At 34.8% G+C, this 23,290-nt stretch overlaps 2 long non-coding RNA genes across 2 annotated transcripts; one reads left to right on the top strand and one right to left on the bottom strand.

Moving 5' to 3' along the window:
- Positions 1-5,197: 5,197 nt before the first annotated feature.
- On the bottom strand, positions 5,198-21,985 carry LOC138921766 (uncharacterized). The gene is made up of 3 exons (XR_011434653.1): positions 21,928-21,985; positions 10,163-10,437; positions 5,198-7,335 (listed from the first exon to the last, which is right to left on the bottom strand). It is a non-coding gene; the product is annotated as an uncharacterized lncRNA (long non-coding RNA).
- Positions 6,209-8,839, top strand: LOC138921769 (uncharacterized). Its single transcript, XR_011434655.1, has 3 exons — positions 6,209-6,296; positions 8,207-8,319; positions 8,739-8,839. It is a non-coding gene; the product is annotated as an uncharacterized lncRNA (long non-coding RNA).
- Positions 21,986-23,290: the final 1,305 nt, after the last annotated feature.

A 23,290-nucleotide genomic window follows, 5' to 3' on the forward strand; every position in this document is an offset into this window, starting at 1 on the left:
TCAATTGCCTTAACTGAATTACTATGCCAGTGAAGATGCCCTCTCTCCCAGTAGTTCCAGAGGAATGTATGAGAACGTCTCCCAGTGACCAGAAAAACTGGTAAACTGATTTTTCTACTGCCTGCATCTCCTACATTTTTACAGGTCTGGCTCTTACCAGAGCTACTAATAACAGCCAGAGAATACATTTTTAAAAATTAATTTCCCTTTGGACTGTTTTCTCACTCTATCCATTTAGAAAGATCCACTGGGTCTAAGTCTTTTTCCAAATTTCATTAGCAAGGCTGCTTCAAAAACTTAGTCACTTCATATCACAGATGGAGAAGCAGACATCCTAGCATCTAGTCCTCATGTTGTTTTTCCAACCCTCCTTTTTTTCTTACTATAATGTGTCTTAGCTACTCAGCTTTAAGTCTGAAAGAAAATTCTTCTTACAGTGTCTATCTGATATAACACAAAGGATCAGAATGTAAAATCAGATTTATGCAAGTTATAAGATCTTTTCCAATATCAAGCTTTATTAAGAATTTCAAGAGTACTAGTAATCAGGACGCACATATGAAACAGCTCAGCTCCCAAGCTTCTCTTCGTATCATACATCTTCTATGGTAGTTCGTAGAAGGTGCTGTATCAGTTATAAAGTATCTCAATACTTTTGGAGACAATAACATAGGTCACAGGACATATCCAGGGAGAGCCAGTACTCATAGATTTCTATTTTTAAATTATACACTTTTTTAATCATAAAACTGACATAAGCATTCCGTAGATAATGACTGTCCTGCTAACAGAAACTATTTAGTTTATTTCCAAATAAGCCTACCCTTAGTATGTTTACACGCAGAATACACCAGGTCACCTCTCTTTTTTTTTTTGTCCCCAGAGCATCTTCCTCCCATGCCCCCATTCCCTAGCTGAGTAAAGTGAGAGAAGGATTTAAGGATTGTAGATATGCAAACTTTCCTAATGTTTCTTTTTCCTATGCCAGCAGTAATTTCTGTTTTTACAGTGATTCTGGGAGATAGAAAAATGAAAAAGCCTGTGTTACCTTCCTAGAATAGTGATCAGGTTTTAATAGTTTTTGCTTTTTTTTTTTGTAGTTGATTACCACGTTAATATTCCTGGGCCAATCCTAATCATTGCCAAATCCATCTATACTTTTAAAAGTAGGTTTTAGTGGGGCTGGCCCCATGGCCGAGTGGTTAAGTTTGTGTACTCCGCTGCAGGCAGTCCAGCGTTTCATTGGTTCGAATCCTGGGTGCGGACATTGCACTGCTCATCAAACCATGCTGAGGCAGCATCCCACATGCCACAACTAGAAGGACCTACAATGAAGAATATACAACTATGTACTAGGGGGCTTTGGGGAGAAAAAGGAAAAAATAAAATCTTTAAAATCAAAGTAGGTTTAATAAAAGTCAGTATGTGTGGATGATAGCATCAATTCTCAACATATTTTCAGACTTTTAACCCATAGCATTTGTAAAATCTTACTTTAAAAAATATTATCAGCATTGGCAAACTTTTAACTTTGAGGTTTGACCACACTTTTCAAAACAACAAAAATATTTTAAAATCATTCCTGATGAATATAATTTTGGTTAATCAAATCGAGTTTTAGAATACTGAGCCTAAATCAAGAGAGAAAGATGATGGGGAAAATTTTCTCATAGTCCTTGTAAATTTGCATTGAAGTGCAATTCATGAAATGAGTTCAAAAACATTTGAGAAATAAGTACCTAAAGTGCAATATGCTTTCGCTTTAAACACCTTTCTAACACATATAACTGATTATATTCTTGTGACACTCATTGAAGAAGTCACAGCTTAAGGAAATAAAGTGATTCATCAATTTTCTAATGTAGGCTACAACAGAACGGAATAGAAACACACACATACGTATGCATAAATACAAACTTTATTGCCTGGGAAAGGTCAGATTTTAGTATATTGTTTTGAGTGACTATTTTTTCTTATAAAAAATTACTTAATATCTCAGAATAAGGAAATATCATTTTATCTAAGTTATAAATGAATAAAAATCATTCTATTTCAGTGGGAAAGCAGGGCCAAATGAATGTTGGCTGGAATTCAGATAAAACCATCTTTGGAAATTTCTACGTAATATTCAGTAGCTATTATTTAATCTTTTTGGCCTATTAGAAAACACATATGGATAATGCTGTCTTATGTGTTATTTTATGTTTTGAGGTATATGTTGACCTGCAATAGAAACCTAAAGACAATTTCTTTTTAAGTTTCACATTAATATAAGACTATTGCTGCATATTTTAAAATGAAACTGGACATTTCAATTAAAAACATTTATAATAGCGATGAATAGCACATATGGGAAACGTTCCATATTATGTTAAAAATAAACTACCATACATCTTTCTTTTTGGGTAAGTTTGATGAAGATATTTTGGAAACAAATGAAGGGGAAATGGATTGTGAATTGCCCTTGGTTCATATTCTCATTTCCAAATGGAAAGGTACAAATGACAAGGAAGCTGATTTACCTTCATTTATTTGCTCTCTGAAACATTTGCCCCACAGTCTACACCTGTGCAGGTATTAGGTAGAGTATTAACGTTCTTCCACCTGATTTTAGAAAATGCCAAGTCTGAATTTAGTCTGTGTCCTGAGAGCTAGAGTTTCAGGAGGATCACTTTCTGGTATAATTTAAAGAAAGTGTAATTTAGTGAGCAGTATGCTCATTGCTCAAAAATGTTAATTTAGTTTTAAATAAAATAGTACCAGACTTGCTAAACATGAATAGCATTTCTAATAGAAGTAAGACACTAAATATTCCACATGGATATTCTTTAGCTGAATGTCATAAAAAGCAAAGTAAGCAGATATAGCTCTTAGAAAATAAATTTTTTTACATGGAAAAGTAATGTTAACAAAAACTCCTCCCGGGGCCAGCCTTATGACCTAGTGGTTAAGTTTGTCATGCTCTACTTCAGTGGCCTGGGTTCAGTTCCTGGGCACAGACCTACACCACTCATTGGCTGCCATGCTGTGGTGGCGGCCCACATACAAATTAGAGAAAGATTGATACAGATGTTAGCTCAGGGCAAATTTTCCTCAGGAAAAAAAAAAAAAGCCAAATTGAATTCTGTCTGAAGTAGTCTCTTAGAAACTTGATAAATGTGTATGTAAAATGTGAGTGACTTCTATTAAGATCTTATTTTTTTGAGAAAAAATTAATCTTTACTTATGTGAAATATAAATGGGGTTGAAGTAGATGATCTTTCGGTTCATTTCCAGTTTATAAAAAACAAATCTAAGAATGAAATGGATAAGATACTTAATGATATGCTTGTAATGTGTTACATATGTTTAACAATATATTTGAATATATGAAAATTTTTCCTAAAATGAATAAGTTCTCCAGGGCTATGCAGTAAGAAGATCCTAATTAGTTTACCAAATGACATCTGGCATTTGGGAATGTGATTTGGAGGTAAATTTAACACAATGAATTCTTACACACTAAATTATTACCAATCAACAGATAATCCTTTTGTTCCTATTCAGCTCACTTAGTTCTTCCCACATTCAGGTCAAAATCTAACAGAGAGTGCAAGTGTTTTAGAAAACCAAGCCAACAGAAGAAACATTTTGCTTCTGTTATGCTGGTATCAGATTTCAAGAGTGCAATTCAAGAGGCAAGAAAATAAAGATGCATTGAATAATCTTGTCAAAGGAAGTTTTCAAGAACAAAAGCAATATACTTGAATACATGATTTCATTGACTCATTCATTCATTCATAAAAGATGTATTGACAATTTGTTCTATGCCTGGCTCTGGGGATATAACTTGAAAAAAAATGGTTTCGTGTCTAAAGGATTTTACGACATTTTTGAGGAGACAAAGAGCAATATGAGAATCCAGCTGTATTTTGTTAAAGACATTAAAGTGATTTGCAAAATGTAAAACAATGTCACTCTTCTCAGTAATTTTTATTTGGTTTTGAGAAATATTCTTGCATTTCATGAAAATAATTAATATTAACCTTTAATGGGTGTACTGTTATTTTAAATCAATCAACCAATCAATATTTATTTATTATTTTTAATTACAAAAATGGTAAATATCCATAGATACAACCTACGTAAACAAAAGCTTTATGAGGACTTCAGTAAATATTAAGAATTTAGAGGATTCCTTAGACAAAAAGTTTGAGAACTCCTGTTTTAGTTCAATAGTTCCTTTTCAAGCAATGGATTTTGAAAGCTATCTGTTCAAAGGATTTTTCTTCACCTATTTTTATAAATGCTGTGTTATCTCATTTGCTTTCCAGATAATGTTTTGTACTCTTTAGATCCCACATAGTTCATCTTCAACTGCTAATTTTATGTGCTATTTGGACATCACTGAACAATATTTATTTTTTCAGTTGCTGAAAATACTCAAAAATAAATTAATTTGCTATGCAAATTCAACAGGGATTGAAAGAAACATCAGTCATCTTAAAAAATTAACCTTTCTAATTATTTAAGAAATTAGTGCTGACTTTTTGAGATATTCTTCAAGCACACACACAAAAATTGCTTTGCAATATGGAAAGTACATAAAGGTGAAGGAAATAATTCTCTAGCCTTTCTCATGAGGAATATTTGCAAGGTAATTACATGATCAAAGGAAATTCTCAGACCTTCTGGGAGAAACTTTCAGCTGGAATTGTATCTTACCGGTGCATCAATTAGCAAATTCTTCATTTCACATTACAAAAGTTAATAAATAGCTTTTAATCAGTGAAAATACAAGATTCTTTACCATTAGTGTGGTTTTTTGCTCATATGTGTACAGTAAGGTTTGTTTTGAAAAACTGTTTTACTTAAAAATATGATTGGGAAAGTAGAGTTTCACCCCATTTAGCCCATTTATTGCATCATCCAATCAATAACTGGCAGCTTTATACCAGCAGCTTCCTGGCTATATAACTCTTGAACAAGAATGAAGGTATAAAAAATACATACATGACAACATCTAAGCATTTACAGTCAAGCAATATAATCTGGCTTTTTGAATTTAGAATTCCTATGGTTAATCAGGCTACAGATGATTGTCCTAAAGCAAAGAGGGACCTATCTGTGTTATATTCTAAAAATGTTTATTTGTTATTCTATTAATTAAACATGTAACTTACACTAGAATATCAAATTACATACATTTCACTGTGAAGAAACTAACAAATGCTTCTTTGAGTAATCTTAGAATAATTAGTTGAACTATAGTTGCTTCCGCTAGATAGAAAATAGTGATGAAGTAAACAAAGATGAACACAATACCAACAGGAGGGCAAATTTTCAAAATTAGATCAGTAAATACACATCTTTCACTTTTCTCCAATTTTTGAAGATTTTTTTCTTATGTCTGTATATAAACATACTACAAGAACAGTAGATTTCACACAGGAAAATAATTTTTTAGTCTCTGTTTTGGGTTTAAGATACCAATGTAAGTACATAAGAATAATAAAACAAGTTTAAATATCATTACTGTAGAAAATACATCACACTTACTCTGTATCAACCTTCAAAATGTTTGTGCTATTGGAGGAATTGTTATGTAATAATACTTCTCTTCAGACAAGATTAAAGTATAAAATATATCAGCAGAATGATCATCCTCCTCCAATTTTATCTAAAAACCTCTAAATATGACAACTAATCTCATGATAATTTTTGAATCATGTTGTGAATCCTGCTGTAATACTCCTAAGTATTGTTCTCAATTTAATGAATGTTAAGTTTGACAGCCAGAACTGCATATAAATAGTCAGTTCTGTGAATGAGCATTTTAATTACTGATTTTACTCTGTACACATCTGTGAAGTTAATAAAGTACTCTGCTTGTCATCACGTCTGTTACAAGAGAGACTCAATGAGAAAGAAATTTCATATATACAATTAACTAACAGCTCACTTCCCTGTGTCCCACTGATATATTTTGTTATGTATCAATTAAAGTATGTCAGAGATGAGAATTAAATAAGTAAGCCAGTATCCCAATTAAGAATGTAATTTTACAGATTTAGAAATCACGGCTTCATTTATGTTTAATTGACAGCAACTAAAATCATGCAATGCACGTCTCATAATCAAGCAAGGAAAAAGCATTCTTTTTTCTCCAGAACTCTGCTGTAGCAGTTTTAAATTCTGAACACTTAGAGGAAAACTTAAAAGATGCCATCATCAATTGAGCTGTGAATACTTAGCAGCTGCCTGCCCTGCAGCCCAAGATTACAGAGCATTAATGAGGTCAGTCCTCCATAATTCAGGTATGTCTGGATATTCCACAGTGCTGTACCTCACCTGACATAATAAATAGTTTATTCTGATTTTCTTTTTCTTTTGCAGTTGCGTAGGATTGTTATGATGATTAGGCTGAGACTCAGTACTGTTTCATACTACCTATGTGGCACTGGGTAATTTACTAAACCTTTGTGAGCCTGAGTTTCCTCATTTTCAAAATGGGGGAGCAGTAATAGTACGTATCTCATAAGTTTGTGAACTAAACGAGATAATGAACATTAAACACTTTGCCTAGTGTTTGCCATGTAGTAGGTGCTCAGAATGTTGATTTTCTTTCCCTTGTTCAATTTCCCTCATTTTACTGATTGGAAAGAGATGTCATTGCACTATGGCCCCTCTTTTGTGGGTCTCTGTTTTGTGGATTCTGAAACAACAATAGTTTTACAATGTTGCTGTACAATACTTACAATTCAAGTATTTAAAACTTTGTTTATGAGGTCTTTGGAGGCAGAAATCAGGTTGAAATCTATCTTTTATCACACAAAACACACTCCTAGGAAATCCCACCTGTATCTGAAGCCATTCCGTCATCTTTCCATTCTATCCTGGATGTCTTATGCAGCAGGCAGTGTGCTAAGTGTAACGTGGGTTTTACCCAAGTTTCTAAGAACTGCTTAGGAAAATGACACATTGTATAAAAGAGATTGGTGTCATTGCTCGTTCACGGTTCTAATCTTAACAATCTCGTAAGTGTCTAATAGTCTAAATTTTCCCCACACTAGTCACTTCTCTTGCCGTTTTCCCTCACCATCTAAACCAAAGTATGACATTTTATTAAAATAAAAGTTGTCCCAGCACTCACAGCTATTGATTTCATTGAGAAAACTAAAGCCATAACACAAAAACTTTTATAAGTTGCTTCCTCCTTCATCATCCACGATCACTCCATTTGCGCTCACTCTTCCTCCTCCATTTCAACCCATGGAAAAAATTTATCTTCCTTTTATAGCCAACCACTTTGGTAATGGTTTATGTCAGTGGTCTTGAAAAGACTACTTTGTGTACCTGATAAAAAAATTTAAAAATTTATTTTACATTTTAATATTTAAAAAACAGTGTTACACATTAAGTTTAAATAAAAATATTTTATCATGTGTTAAAATCCTTGAAGTAGTCTTAATTTCCAGTGTAGTGTAAGTATTGACAATTTAAAATACATATGCTACATTAGACTTTTACTCATATTTAACAAAATACAAATGAATCAATCAACAAGCCAGTGTATAAACAGAAAGTTGACAATTTCCCTTTTGCCATCATGAACTTGTATTTTCATTAGTTTGTTTCCAAAGAAGTTTACTTATAGTAACATAAATTATCTTATTAACTGGCGATAAATACATACTCATATACATGACATAAAATTTGTTATTTTTTTTTAAAGTATCATTATCATAAGTCTCTAGGTGTGAAGTGTTTTCCTCTGGTTTGAATTGTCATTGCTATCATAATATCGTAAATTAACCAAACTGACAATTTAAAAATTAAATATTAAGAAAACATTTATAGTTGAAAATTTTAATTGTAAGTTTACCATTTAATTGGAAGAATGGAGCTTTAAAATAAATGTATTAATTCACTTGCTAGAATGAGTCATTTCATCATCAGTTCTATCACTATTTTTTATATGCTGTTACAAATATAAATTCTGAGAACCTCCGTCCAAGTGATATGGTAACAATCATTATGGGATATATTATGACATTTATTTTTAATGATATATCAGCTTACAATTGTATTAGGTAATACTACAATTATTTTTTAAGTAAAGAATTGGAAAACTTCTGATTGCAGAGTAATTTACTACCCAGTTATAACTATCTTTAATTATTTTCGGTACTACCACCAATATTGAGAATTGTCTTTTCGTTTGGAGATGTATATTCCCTGGAACAATGTGCCTTGCTGTGAATAGGAGGAGAACGATTACGAAAGGAGTCAGGGGAAATTTGATCAGGCATCAACTGTAGGAATACATACATGCAGAAGGTGAGGGGCTGAAATTGATTCCCTTAAAGCCATCTTGTCTCGGCCCCAGTAGAATGTATTTGTCCCCCTAGGAGTAGTAAGACTCCAGTGTCAAAATAGCAGCCATATATCCCATCTCCTCTTTTGTACTTCCCACAGTCTCCTCTATCTTTAGTCTTGGTCTAGTCTACAGATTTTTCAATATATAAAACTACTCAATTCTTCCTTTATAAAGCATAATACATCCTCCTGACCCCTATTTTCCATGCTATTTACTTCCCTAACTTAACATATTTAAAAATATTTTTCCAAATTTGATTTTATTCTCTCACACCCTTTTTCTAGTTTCTAGTCTCCCTGGGACACTGACATGCTTATTAGCATTACTAGTAACCTCCATGTACATATATCTAATAGATTTTTTTCCCTTCCTTTACCAGATTCTCTTCATTTCTTCAGCCATCCGTGTAAGAGATAGCTATTGAGAAAACCCTGTGTGCCTAGGATTATATTTACTGGTAGAGATACAAAAATAAAGAAGTTAAAGTATCCAGTGGAGTGAGACTTTTCTTTCTTTTTTTGACCATTTTCTCCCTTTGGTACACTTAATATTACATCCAATTTACAGTAAAGAGAGACTGGGCACAGAGAGGATAGGTAAGTTGCCAAAAGCTATGTGGCCAATAAATGGTGGAGCTGGGAAGCACACCCGGACAGTCTCACTCCAGAGTCCATATCCTTAGCTGTTACTCTACTGTGTTTCTCAAACCACTGCTCAGTTACATGTTTCAAAGGTAGGTTACCTCTAAAACCCATTAGAAATCAGAGATCTCGTAAAATTCTAAAGGAACATTCTCCTGATTCTGGTGACATTCATCTCAGTGTATCTGGAGATATTGCATCTGTCATCTGCTTCTTTTATTGAGCATCCTGACTTCATGGATAACTTGAAAACCAGCTCCCCCTGCTGAAAAGATGAAAGGGGCCCAAGAATCTTCACTCATGTCTCACACAGAGAGTAATGCAATGTCCAGATAGAGAAAGTCTACGTTTGCATTTGGCTGTTGCCTGAAGTGCTGGACTCAAGGGCTCAGATTCTTCTTTCTGCGCAATCACCTGAGTGAAATGGGTGCACTGTAGTACTGAATGCTGGAAATAGGGCAACGACGGAGGGCTGTGCAATCCCCTAGTATTGTGGTACAAGAGAATGAGCAAGCTGGCCTCCTCGCCTATGTTACTCTGTGAGAGCTTTCTTATCTTTAAGTAAAAAAAAAGATCATACAACATCATTAGATGGCTATGTTACATTGGGGAAAACTGACCTGGCAAAGGAGGAAATACAGTTATATTATGTCACATGTGATGGACCTATGACTCAGTAGCTCTGATTAGTCCCACCTCTAATCCCATAGTTTAGCAAAACATACTTCCAGAAAAGCCCTCTCACACCTGCGAGATAAACTAGTGGCCAGAAAGATAGATAGGGGACTGATCAAGAAGTGTACTTACCAAAATATGAAAAAGGATTATATTTTGGTGATGGACTATTTTTATTTATTTGTTTTTACTTATCATATGTCACTTTGAATTAAAAATTACTTTAAAAAACATTTATAATACATGCACACTATGTATTCTAAATAACCTATAATTTTGGAATATTTTTCTATTATGGTAATTTTCTATTTTCTACATGTCCAAACACTGTTTTCAAAAAGTATGTGGAGGGAATGTCTTCCTACAGTTTTCAAGTTCATGCATTATTCTGTAAATTAGGAACTTTCATGGTACGAGAACTTGGGGAAGAAATATCCTACTGTGCTTTCTCTGTGGCTCATTGGCTCTTCTACATGGAGTCATTTACCTGCTTAGTGTGACTGCAAAACTCTGTTATCCTTTCATCTCCATCTCTTCATTGGTTTAAGTTAAGGTAGGTTGTGGTACCTGCACATAGAAGGATTATATCTTTCTCCCTTTTGAACTTTACACACCATGAAATGTGATATGTGCCATGAGCAACATTCAGCTGGCTGGATAAATGCCATCTATTTGGAACACACCATATACACACTTGAAAATCCTATGGTCTTGAGATGGAATGAATCAGAAAGGAGGGGGAGATATGATGAGCTGCTCCACCTGCAAAAAATATAAAACATCCTTTAATTGGTCAATAGCACTTCTAGTGACCTCCCACGAAGTTATGTGGTATAAAGCTCAGTAAGGCATGGAATTCCATATACGCCCAATTTATAGGTTGATAGCACCAGAAAAGAAGACAGATAAACAAAGGAAAACAGTAATTATTAAAGAAACATAGAAAGAATTAAAAAAATAGACTCAAATTTCATTTGAAATTGAGTGGAATTGTTCTATCATTTTGACACTAGCCATTTACTTCAATATTTAATATATTTTGTTTTAAATACACCGAGGTGGCACCCAATTGAAAAATGGATTTACTAACATCATACTCTAGCTTTAATTTCTTCCTTTTCAATATCCTTTGGAATGCTTTTCTCCAGTTTTATTTTTGATCTCCTATTTTGATTACAGTGGGACAAGAGTCAAAGAGTACCTCTCTCGAAGTGGCACTGTAGCAGTGTTACCAGCTGCATGCATATGTTCTTTACCCACCACACAAGAGGGGCCAAATAAAAACTGGAACACGAGGCTTATGGCAAGGAAAGGATTTTTATTTCAGGTGACATCAGCCGGGAGAGAAGAATGAACCCTCAAATTTGTCTTATCTCCCCAAAAGATGGGAGGCGAGGGGTTTTAAAGGTTGAGAGGAATGTGGCTTCTTATAGGGAGTGGGGAGCCTGTAGCCCTGCTGGTCGGAGCTTTCCCACCACCCTGCATTTAGCCTTGGGAGGCTGCTTGTAGAAAGGAGTAGAAGGAGATAACAGAATCCACAGGTAGCTGGCCTTGGTTGTCTGCCTCCATCAGGGGATGGGGATTCTAATGCCAGGGAGCCAGGGAGTAAGCAGGGAAAGGGGATGAATGCTTTGATTTTAACCCCATATATTCTGGGTTTAATGTAGGGGAACTGATATCAGGGCCAGTATCAGCAGCAGGTGAGCAGGACAGCAAATTAATCCTCTGCTCACCTTTGTGTAGCTGATGATTCCTCCCTTGAAAAGCAATGTGCAGTTGTGGGGGAGACAGAAGTTAAACAGAATAAGATGTATCAAGCAGTCAAGCTGCTGATCACAGATGGGCCAAACCCTTTAAATATTTTATAAAAACCACTTTTACCTTTATCATTCTATGTTGTCTCACCTCAGAAGCTCCTGATTGTTTTTACCATAAACTTTGGGCTATTTAGCACTCTCCTTAATGTTTGTCACCTTATGAATCCAAACATACATTCACATATCATTTCTTACTTGCCTATTTTTTCCATTAAGTTCAAGCTGATATCTCTTAAAATATCATCCATATTCACACTATTAACTATTAATAAGAAGGAAAACATTCCACCCAAAACATGAGGTAATAAAATGTAATAATAACAATATGATCAGGTAGATAAATCCTCATATGGCAGACTTAAACTAAGTTGTGATTATCCCATATGTCATAACCGTGTCAGATTACATTTTATGTCTTTTCCAACAGATAGACACACTCTCAATCCTAAACTCTGAAATTAGCTTTTTTGTGTGTGTGGTTTGAGTGTCCACTCTTCAGAGTTTAGTTTAATCCCTCTGCAATCTTCATTTCTGGATATGAGAGCATTTCAATGAAAGATAGTTATTAACAAACTGACCTGAGCTGAAAATGAATCAGTTAATACTTCTAGACGTGTGATAGAATGTTTAATTCATTCTTGAACATGTAAGAAAGCAGTTTTTGACATGGTATTTGGAACTATGACATATATTAAACCGTATTAGCATGGACAGTCTGAGAATAAAAAAATGCATCAGTTTGTCCACAACCAACAAGTAAAGGTACAGGTGTCCTATGTGTCATTTATCATCTGCAATCACATCATTAATACATGGCTTTTCTTTTATTTGAGGAAGATTAGCCCTGAGCTAACTATTGCCAATCCTCCTCTTTTTGCTGTGGAAGACTGGCCCTGAGCTAACATCCCTGCCCATCTTCCTCTACTTTATACATGGGATGCCTACCACAGCATGGCTTTTGCCAAGCGGTGCCATGTTCACACCCGGGATCCAAACCGGCGAACCCCAGGCCGCTGAAAAGCAGAACGTGAGCACTTAACTGCTGCACCACTGGGCCAGACCCGGCTTTTCTTTTCATTCTGAAATAGACTTACTGCTTGGTGATAGTTTACATGGCCAAAGATAATTTAATCTGATGGCAGTAAAGACCAAAGGAAGTAGTTCAGAAATCTTCACAGGAGGATTCAAATAGAAATCAGAAGCCATCATAGACTTTTTGATAAACAGGAGTTTGGAAGTCCAGGAAAGGTTTAAACTGCAGATACTTTTGGTGTATAGAGATGTTCTTGGTGAAACTATAGGGGGCCTGAAGGTGAGCTCAATGTGTGGAAGGGCTGGGGTTGTTGGACAAGGAGTCACTCCAGACAACATTCAATCAACAAATATAAATTTAGCACTTAATATTCATTTAGCAAATCTTGAACAAGTATTATGTGACAGTCCACATTCTAGGTACTGTAAATAAAACAGTGAGCAAAGCAGACACAATCCCAACTTTCAAGGAGCCTACTTTTTACTAGAGGGAAGTAAACAGTACATACGTGGTCAAAACATTTCAGATAGTAATAAGTGTTGTGCAAGTCATTAAAATAGGATGATGCGACTGAAAGGTACTTGAGACCTACTTTAAATAGGGTAGCTTAAAAAGTATGCTAGCCAAGATGCTGGAAAGAAATAAATGGCCCACTCAAATAAGGCAGTTGAGCAAAGTTTAGTAGAGGGACTGTTTATAAAATAAGATGAGGACAAGGATAAGAAAAACTAACAGTATTTGGTGAGATCCTTGAGGCTAAGAACTAAGGAGCCATTACCACCCCAAGTCTGAAGATGTTGTAGAGGAAGCAGTCAGAGAACCCCAGATAAGTTACTTGTACCAGATGAGTGACAGAGAGGAGATGAAGGACATTAGGAAAGAGAACACCTGAAGATAGGCAGGGAGGGAGATAGGAGATGAATGACCAAAGGTCAGGCTTTTGTCATTCTCCAAATTCTTTCCTTGATCGAAGTCAAAGGGCAGTCAATCCAACTGAGGAAATCCACAGAGATCAGTCCCTTAGGGACATAGCAAGGTAAAGAATGATGTAGAGTGACACATGGAAAATATGTAGCACAGAAGGCCTTCCTGAAGAAGTGACATGTAATCTAAAACTGAATGGGTAGTATAAAATAAGGTTGTAAAGTTCTGGGATTTGGAAGCTGCTGGGAATTGGCGACCCAAAAACTATTTACAACACTTCTCCTTCCTTCTTCTACTATTGCAAAGTCCAACCTTCCTTCCATCTAGATGTGTCAATGTGACATGTTTATGGCCAATGTGATGAAGGAGAAAATATGAGAGTGGAGTTTTCCTACCAGAATATGTGGACAAACGCTCACAGGGAAAAGACTTTGGGTCCTTCCTCTCAATTCTGTCTATAGATGGATGTGATGCCTGAAGTAGAGCAGCCATCTTTCTTTCATAAGAATAAAGGAGAGACACAAAACGTGGTTATGCAGAGTTAAAAGGATCCTGAATCTTTTAGGATCTGATTGAGCCTCTAGATCATTCCTAGACACCTTGCCCTTAAATTTTTGTTGTGTAAGAGAAACCAACCACTTTTTCCTTTAAGCCATTTTGATAGAATTTTTAGTTATTCATTGTGGAATACAATTATAACACTTATAAACATTATAACTAATGGATGGAGAAAACTTTACACTGAGAACCAACTATGTTAGTGTAAGGCATAGAGAGGCCAGGTCATTGGAGGATAATGTGTGAGGGGTTGGTCAGGACTGATCCAGGGTCTTACAGTCTGTCAATCAGAATTTGGAGTATATCATAAGTCTAGTAGGGAATCCAAGAAAAATACTAAGCAGCAAAGTAACATGATGTGATATGTTTTACTAGAATTCTACTCTGTCTTTGATATGAATAATACACTAGAGGAAAAAGGAGAATTAGGGAGACCAACAAAGAGATGATCTGTGAGCTTGTTTGTTAAAGGCACAAACTTCCAGTTATAAAATAAATGCCATAAGGATGTAATATACAGCATGGTGACTATAGCTAACGATACTGTGTTGCATATTTGAAAGTTGCTAAGAGAGTAGATCTTAAAAGTTGTCATCACAAGAAACAAAATGTGTAACTATGTATGTGATAAATGTTAACTAGACTTATTGTGGTGACCATTTTGCAATATATACAAATATTGAATAGTTATGTTGTGCAACTGAAACTAAGCTAATGTTATGTGTCAGTTATACAATGAAAAAAAAGAGATTATCAGCACATGTGGCACAGACTGCTATCAAAAGACTGCTCTTCCCCATTAACCAGGAACCAAGAAACAAGAAACAGGCAAGAAACACACTTCTATTTTTTTTAACCTGTTACATTTGTTAAGCTACTCTAACACACTGTCAACTAGGTACAATATTAGATATCATAGGAGAAGCTGGTTCAGGGAGGAAGATGTAGCGTTTTTCATTGATTGAGTTTTAACAACGTGATCGGCCTCCTGTAATTATTTTATTGTCAAGTTCAGATTTTCAAGGTAGTTCATTTAAACTGAATAAAGGTCTGAAAGTGCACATTAGAGGATGAAAATAGAGGGTTGACTAGGGAAAAGTGTAAGAATGTCTCGGGGGTCTTTTCTGCTAATGAGTACTAGGGATTAGGAGTCAGTAAATGAGAACAAGATGGTTATGCAAATTGCATTAAATTGGCTGAGGACCATGCCAAGCCAACTATTTCTCTCAGGCCAACTGGCTAATTAACTGTAATGTGACGATATTATTTATCTTCCACACTGGGACACTTTTGAGAGTGAACAGAGGTAAAATTAATCCATCAAGGAAATATACATAAATGGGGACAATCTCGGCCAAATGAAAATAAAAGATGAACAATGTCCACTGTAGTTAATGAAGAACCAGTGCAGATGAAGCCCTTTCTCAGCAAACCTCCATTCTACAGGCTAACTTCCTGCATCTAGGGTGGTCAAAACCAAACCACACAACATGAATGCTGCTTACCCAAATTTTATATGTTATCTCTTTCTTGAGGCATGATTTACCTACATTGTAAGGCAGTGATCATTAATCAGTTTTGACAAATGCAAACAATCTCATAACCCACACTTCTATCAAGATATGTAACATTTGACAGCTCAAAAAACGACCTCATGACTCTTCTCAGTCAATCGTCCTCCCCAAGTAACCTCTGTTTTCTAGCACCATAAAATAGTTTGCTCATTGTAGGACTTCATATAAATTGTTTCATATAGTTTTACCTGGTTTGTGTTTGATCTCCCTCATAGAACATTATGTCTGTGAAATCCAACTTTGTTGCTTTGTATGTTAATAGTATATTCTCTTTTATTGCTGAATTAATTAGGTCTGTTCAATGTTATTGTTAATTTTTTCAGAACAAATTTTATTCTTACAAATTGATTTCTTATGCCTAAATGTAGTATCTCTAAAAACAAAAGGAACTGAAGAGATATGGAAAATAACCAGATGCCAAACTTTTTTAATTATTATTTCTATATCTGACTATCTCTATAAATTAGCCTATATCAGTAATTCCCAGATTTCTTTATCACTGAGTAGAAGAGGCTTATCAAGGATAAATTTAAGCAGGGCCCAAGGGTTAGTTATTCCTTTTACTTAGTGACGATTCTCAAGCCTATTTATAACCCATTCTTTAGGAAAAACTTTAGAGAGAAATAGCAGAGGTAGATGTTATGGCGTATTTACATTGATTTGGTGAGGGAAATAAGGATCATCTTAGCAGACTATCTCAAAGAGGCCAAATATATTAATATCTGGTTTCTATCATCTCATTATTGATCTAACTCTCACACTTACATATCTCTTGTATAACAGAGGATCTACCACTGGAACACAGGTCAATGACAAATGTATGATTATCCTTTTAATGTACAAGATGTGCTGAATTAACAAGTACTTATTGGACTTACTTTTAGATTTATTTTATTTTTAGTAGTTCTATTTAATTAAACAGTAAAGCTAGATATTTAACTGAACGTCAAGCTCCCATGAATTCTGGATTTGCCTCCAGTCATTAAGCTCATATTGTATTATTTTTGAACTTGCAGTCAACCTTCTGGTAATTAAATAAATGAAATTTTCGGATAGTAAGCACTCATACTGTGATACTCATTTTTGTTGGAGAGAATTGAAAAGAAACAAATTATTGCTGTCCATTGAGATAGATTTTCCAGTCTTCATTCTCTGAGTAGATAGTTGTCAAGATGAGTCTTAAAGAATTAGAAGTAGTTGGCCTTGCAATGAACTGGGGAACAGAAGTTCAGCATAAAAAGAAGGAGCACATGCAAAAATCCCTAAGTCAGAAAAGAGCTTGGCAAGTGTGAAAAAGTGATATTTAGTGACCAGGAGGAACGTAGCATAATGTAAATTCAGAAATATAGGTAAAAAATTATTATTTTTATTGAGATGAGGTCATTATAAAATCACACACATTAAGACTGCAGAAGGATTCTTCTAGAACTAAAGAAAGATATGTTTCTCTACACAACGACCTCCCTTACATTATCAGAGTTTGATCTAGAAAATTTTAAGCTACTTTCTCTAATCTTAAAATATCTTAGTAACACTTACTTGGGATAAAAGAGCTCAATGACAAATGTGTGATAAATATGTTGGTACCGTAGCATGGAATTGGAATAAGACAAACAAGAGGGTTTATTGTATAGGACCCATCGTTAGCTATCTGTTGTTCAATTTAAAAAGATTTCCAATGCTCCTTCAGACTATGATAGGCAGACCAAGGCTGGGAGGATAAACACTGGCTTGGAAATAAATGGACAGATTAGATCAACAGTTAAAGAACAGATACACATAACCTTTGGGCAAATTATATAATTTTCTGTTTCTCATGGTTAGAAATATCCTTGTGATGGGATTATTATGGGGATAAAAATGAATAATACATGTAAATAACTTAGAAAAATGCCCAGTACACAGAAACTTGTTAAAAAATTTTAGCTGCTGTTGTTGCAAGCTGTATAAAACTGCCATGTCATTGACTATGAAAAACACTGTCACTGACAAGCACCTTAACTAGTAACTACTGGAGTGATGAGAATGCCTGTCTCCTGTTTTAGTGCAAAAGGAGAAGGATCTGGATGGATTATGAGAGTGACATATGAAGAAGTTTCCTATATCCTGTGTTGTATGAGAATGAACATTTCCCAGAGTCGAGGGATAATTAAAGATTGCTGGTCTTGCAGTTCAGCTATAAAGTTTATATGCTGCCCTTAAATAATGGAAATTGCCTTTTATCTTTTGGAAAAGAAAAGACTGACTAAAAAATACTTAGCATTACATTTTTGAAGTATAAAATCATCAACAGAGATAATTTCATGGACATGGGTTTCTAATACCCATGAGATAATTTATTGTTGCCTCATCTTCTAAAAATTTCATATGAAAAATATCCATGTAGTATAAAATAGACTTAGGGTTAAATAATATAAGAAACTACATAATTCTGATCACCAACACCCATACGCACACACACACACACACAAATTCCCACTGCCTAGCTCCTGAAGCAAATTGTAGTTTTGGGCTAGCACCTCCTCCAGTTTTTTTGTTAAATCCAATTCTGCTTTTCTTACTGCCACTAATCTTTCTGTTTATGAAAATAGTGCATTGTTATGTTCTCCCCTTAAACCTTGGTGTTATTTTTCAGTTTTCTTTGTTTAACTATATGATGATTGCAAATGTGATACTTCTATAAATGTTGCAGAATTATGGGAGAAAAATGGTTTAAAAGTTTCAACAAACACTTTTGAAACACTTTGTTTTTTGCAAATAAGACAGATTTGGGTTAATTTTTGTACTGATCAATTTGAGTTGTATCACTGCAAGCTACAGGTTATTCAAATCCCATTTCACCTAAAAAAAAGAGAGAGAGTGTTCCAGAGCTCTTTGGCTATATGAGCAATCCAAACAGCATAGGATAGATAATTGAAATAATGGCCTCTAATTTGATCATGTTGCCTGTCCTCACCCTCCCCTTCTGACTCTGTGCTTGGTTATATCACTTGCTTTGGTCAATGGGATAATAGCAAAGATAATGCAGATTAAGTCATAAAAAGTATTTGGACATGGGAGAATTTTTTCCTATTGCTGCTCTCAGAACTACTTCCACCCTAAGTTCAGGTGCTGTAACAGAATACCACACACTGGATGGTGCAAACAACAGACATTTATTTCTCATTGTTCTGGAGGCCAGGAAGTCCAATATAAGACGCTGACAGATCTGGTGTTAGGTGAGGGCCCACTTCCTGATTTGAAGACAGCCCTCCTCTTATCTTTTCATTATATCCTTACACACTGAGATAGAAAAAGAGGTTGAGACAGGTCCTCTGGTCCCTTCATTTCCTTATAAAGCCACTAATCCCATTATTAGGGCTTCACTCTCGTGACCCACTCTACCCGTAATTACCTTCCAAAGGCCCCACATCCTAATACTATCGCATTGAGGGTTATGGCTTCAACATACAAATTTGGTGGGTACACAAACGTGCAGTCCATAATACATCCTTTCATGTGAATAAGTCTGAGCTAATCTCCTGGGTAATGAAAGGCAGGTGGCTCAGTTACCCTCTTCACCCCATCTGATAGGCAACCACACAGAAATAGAGTCACATAGCTGACCAGCAGTGTATTGAAGATTCGTGAGTGAGCACAGCCAAAACTAATAGAAGAGATGCTCAACTGAGCCAAGCCCAAATTACCGATCCACAGATTCTTGAGTTAAATAAATAGTTTCTTCAAACTGCTAAGTTTTGGTGTTTTTTATCAAAAATTAAATGATACATCTAAAATTTCATTTTAAGTATATTCTGTTTGATTCTACAACTGATACCAATTACTGGAACTTTAAGTATCAGCAGATAAAATATGGTACACTCAAGTGAAGATAGTTTATACAAAGTTTAATAAAAGGACTATACCTATGTAGAACATAGACATCGCCCAAATGTAAAGAAAACATAAGGATCAGTGTAATATCTCAGGATATGTAAGAGTAGGACAATTTTACCACCCAAAAGGCTGAAAGTCTGAAAGTAGAAAGTTGTTCCTGAAACTTAGTGACAGAACGGGATGAGATCTTTTGTTTGAGAAAAACAACCAATTTATGGGAAATCCACGTGACATCCTGGCTGTAACATCATTGTCCTCTGTAATTCCAATTACCTAATGTAATTGCTACTGGGCCACACAAACATACTCATTTGACATAACTCATTAAGTAGTACACTTAATATTTGTGTAGTTCACAGTATTTAAATGTTAAAAATATGAATGAGTATTAATCTCTGCCTATAGACAAGTACGTGTATTTGTTGTTCAGTAAAGTGTATAGACATCTGCAACTTTCTTTCAAATACATCAAAAATAAGAGTACTAAAGAGGAAAGAATAGATACATGAATATATATGTGATAAAGCAAATAGAGCAGAATGTTAATTGTAGAATCTGGGTGATGGGCATATAAGTTTTTACTGGATAATTCTTTTAAGTTTTTTGTATGTTTAAAATTTTGTGTAATAAAATGTTAGGAAAATATAATGGGATAAAGAAAGATAGTCATGCCAATATGTGCCAGGCAACTATTCTCATATTAGAGAAGGTAAACTTGTTAATATCAGAGATATGCTAATATTAGAGAAAGTAAACTTTAAAGCAAGAAGAATTGCAAGAAATAGAGACACTGTATAACAATAAGATTTCTATTCACTAGGACAATACTGTGGTTTTAATTTATATGTACATACTAACTTAGCTATAGTGTGTAGAAAGCAAATATTGCCAGACCTAAAAGGAGAGACAGCTAACTCTCTAGGCAAAGTGAAAGATTTTAACTCATATCTTTCAAAAAATACTAGAAACAGCAGACAAACCACCAAAAGTATAGAAAATGTCAACCACACTCTTACCAAAACACTTGACTTTGCTGAGATACTCATGCATGTGCAAACAAACATAACACATATGGATAAAATACTGTATAAAATACAATTTTTATATAAAATTCTAATTTAACTGAATGCAGACTATTTACAATACCCATATTCTGAGCCAATAATCTAAACCTTGACAAATTTTAAATAACTGAATTCATTAGACTACGTTCTTAGAGATGGAATTTAGTTAGAAATCAATGAAAAGGTAATTAGAAAATCTTTAAATTTTCAGAAATCAAGCAGAAGAATTTTAGTGAACACATTGATCAAAAGAAATCACAATGTAAATGAAAAAGTATAGTTTTAGCTTAATGGTAAGGTATTTTAATGCTTGTAAGATGCTGCTAAAATATATTTAAAGAAAAGATAACAACATTAAATCTTACATTTGAATGAAGAAAGTCTGGAAATCAGTGATCTAAATGACTACATCAGAAAAATAAAGATGGAACAATGTAAAGTGAGAAAAAAAGAAAATGAAAGAAATAATCAACTGCAGAAATTAATGGAGAAAAACATTTACAATAAAAAATTAACAAAGCCAAACTTTGATTCTTTATAAAGTTGAATGCTTATTGAGAGATCTCTAGCAAGATTTGATTATGAATAGAATAGAAAAGGCATAAATTACCAATATCTGAAATGAAAAAAGTGACATCACCACATTCTATAAAAATATTATAGAAATTATAAACCTAAGGGATGATATCACAGACAAATTAATGCCAATAATTTTGAATACTACATACAATGGACAAATTTCTTGAAACAAGCAATTTATTAAAATTGTCAAAAAGGAACAGAAAATCTAAATATGTATTAAGGAATTATAAATAGTTCAGAGAAAGAAGAGAAATGGCAGAAACAGACCTTCATATACACAATGATTTCATTTACAACAAAGTTCACATTGGTGGTACAGTGAGGATGGATGGTAACTTTTAATAAATGCTACTGGATAATTTGCGCATCCATATGGAAAAAAAATGAATCTTTAACCCTACATCATATCATCCACACAAAAAATTTTAAGGATGCTTCCATGTTCATCCATGAATGAGGAAGTGTTCTGGGATCTGATTCCCTCCCTCACGATTAACAACTAGAAAAATTGGCAAAGTACATGAAATAACTATTTCAGACATTGGGCAAAGTGCAACAGAATACCGTGACCCCGAGAAAAGAGAAACAAATAAGGTAAACCCGATGATCACCCTGGTTCTCTGCTGGAAGGCAATTTCTGGACTGAAGTAAAGTGAAAGGGAAGCTAAGTAGAGCCTGGTAATTTCACTGAGTTGGGGATACAGAGATCAGTGTTTGGGAATTGTTTGACCTCATTAGTTGCATGAGCAGTGCGGGATAGGTTGCAGGCAGCTTGAAGAAAAGCCCCAGAGATGGCGAATGAGACAAAGGTTTTTGGGTCTTACTCAGGAGGAATGGCCAGTGGCGCCGGCTGGAGGGAGTTGTGCACCTGTGCCCCTGGCGTGAACAAGGAGGGGGTTGCTTATACACTCAGGGAACAAAGGCTACGTGCTTGTCCTTGCATGGCCAGCATTGCTCATGTAGAAGGGCTCTGTGTTCTCTCAGAATGTTCTTTGAGAAGAAGGTTGGCGTCCTGCCCAGAAGGTGCCAGAAGGACACAGGGTTAAGGCAGGACACGTCAGCTAGTCCACCTACAGGAATGTACTAGAGAAAAGAGAGTAACAGAAAATGAAATCCGAAACTATGCATAAATACACCTTTGAGATTTCTGTCATGTGTGGGATAAACTGTGTGAGATCCAGCAAAGAATAACTGTGAGAGAGTGAAAAATACCTGGAGCTGTCTAAACCAAACAATTCCAGGAGTTCACACAGGGATGAAATCATTCAAATACCCAATAGCCAAAAATCTGACAGATTACTCAATAGAGGCATCAGAATAGTTAAACTCTAGCAAGGCTAAGCTAGCCCTACAGTAAGGCTACCTTAGATTTGCCACAGAAAACTTAAAGTAGACAGAGCGAAAGAGAGAGAAAGAGGAGTGTGTGTGAGAGAGAGAGGAAAGAAAGAATTAAGCTAATATATATAAATATGTGTGTAAGTGTATTATAACAAAAGGAACACACACAAGATTGTTCAGCCCTAATTTAACAATTGAACACTAGAATCAATTCCAATGCCTGTCAAGAGTAGAGTCGATAAATAAATTGTGATATTTTCATAAAATAAAATGCTGTATAACAATTAAAATAAATTATCTATAACTACACACCATCATATGTATGAATCTCACAAACATTATGTTGTGTTAAGGAACCAGATACAAAAGAGTGCCTGCTAAATTACACCGTTTATATGGAGTTCAAAACAAAGAAAAAATAATCTATGTTGTTAGCACTCAGGTCAGTGATTTACTGTAGGTTTTGGTGATTGGGGAACAAAAACAAGGGTCTTCTCAGTTGTTAGTAATATTTAATTTCTTGACGTAGTTCCTGGTTAACAAATGTATTCACTTTGTGAAAATGTTTTGACATGTACATTTATGATTTCTCTGTGCGTATTAAACTTCAATAAAGAAAAAAGAAAAAACTAGGATGCTGGGATGTAAAAAACCCTGATGAATGAATAAACATTGTCATATGCATATATATATATATTTTTTTCTTTTAAAGCAGCTCTAATGGGAGAAAGAAATCTGTTTGAGGGTAGTTGCTATGCCGTTAATTGACTGTGAGACTTTGGGGCAAGAACTTAATTTCTCTTGATATAAATTTTCCTCTGACCAATGACTGACTCTGGCCAGTCAGCA

The sequence above is a fragment of the Equus caballus genome, chromosome 2 (genome assembly GCF_041296265.1).
Source record: "Equus caballus isolate H_3958 breed thoroughbred chromosome 2, TB-T2T, whole genome shotgun sequence".
Classification (NCBI taxonomy): Eukaryota; Metazoa; Chordata; class Mammalia; order Perissodactyla; family Equidae; genus Equus; species Equus caballus.